The following is a 1548-nucleotide window of genomic DNA, read 5'->3' on the forward strand; positions in this document are numbered from 1 at the left end:
AGTGATTTCTATTTCTTTATCCTGAATACTGTACTTACTACCACTTATGATTGTTCAAAATACAGAACATGGTAATGTTAAAACTTAATTGCGGGGGAGGAGCCAAGATGGCGGAGGAGTAGGACAGGGAGAACACTTTCTCCCCCACAAATTCATCAAAAGAGCATTTAAATGTCGAGTAAATTCCACAAAACAACTTCTGAATGCCGGCAGAGGACATCAGGCACCCAGAAAAGCAACCCAACTCTTCAAAAGGAGAGAGAAGAAATACAGCTCCACCCACCAGAACACCGACACAAGCTTCCCTAACCAGGAAACCTTGACAAGCCACCTGTACAAACCCACACACAGCGAGGAAACGCCACAGTAAAGAGAACTCCACAAACTGCCAGAATACAGAAAAGACACCCCAAACTCAGCAATTTAAACAAGATGAAGAGACAGAGGAATACTCAGCAGATAAAGGAACAGGATAAATGCCCGCCAAACCAAACAAAAGAGGAAGAGATAGGGAATCTACCTGATAAAGAATTCCGAATAATGATAGTGAAATTGATCCAAAATCTTGAAACTAAAATGGAATCACAGATAAATAGCCTGGAGACAAGGATTGAGAAGATGCAAGAAAGGTTTAACAAGGACCTAGAAGAAATAAAAAAGAGTCAATATATAATGAATAATGCAATAAATGAAATTAAAAACACTCTGGAGGCAACAAATAGTAGTATAACAGAGGCAGAAGATAGGATTAGTGAATTAGAAGATAGAATGGTAGAAATAAATGAATCAGAGAGGATAAAAGAAAAACGAATTAAAAGAAATGAGGACAATCTCAGAGACCTCCAGGACAATATTAAACGCTACAACATTCAAATCATAGGGGTTCCAGAAGAAGAAGACAAAAAGAAAGACCATGAGAAAATACTTGAGGAGATAATAGTGGAAAACTTCCCTAAAATGGGGAAGGAAATAATCACCCAAGTCCAAGAAACCCAGAGAGTCCCAAACAGGATAAACCCAAGGAGAAAAACCCCAAGACACATATTAATCAAATTAACAAAGATCAAACACAAAGAACAAATATTAAAAGCAGCAAGGGAAAAACAACAAATAACACACAAGGGAATTCCCATAAGGATAACAGCTGATCTTTCAATAGAAACTCTTCAAGCCAGGAGGGAATGGCAAGACATACTTAAAATGATGAAAGAAAATAACCTACAGCCCAGATTATTGTACCCAGCAAGGATCTCATTCAAGTATGAAGGAGAATTCAAAAGCTTTTCAGACAAGCAAAAGCTGAGAGAATTCTGCACCACCAAACCAGCTCTCCAACAAATACTAAAGGATATTCTCTAGACAGGAAACACAAAAACAGTGTATAAACTCGAACCCAAAACAATAAAGTAAATGGCAACGGGATCATACTTATCAGTAATTACCTTAAACGTAAATGGGTTGAATGCCCCAACCAAAAGACAAAGACTGGCTGAATGGATACAAAAACAAGACCCCTACATATGTTGTCTACAAAAGACCCACCTCAAA

The sequence above is a fragment of the Bison bison genome, unplaced genomic scaffold (assembly GCF_000754665.1).
Source record: "Bison bison bison isolate TAMUID 2011002044 unplaced genomic scaffold, Bison_UMD1.0 scf7180017864127, whole genome shotgun sequence".
Taxonomy (NCBI): Eukaryota; Metazoa; Chordata; class Mammalia; order Artiodactyla; family Bovidae; genus Bison; species Bison bison.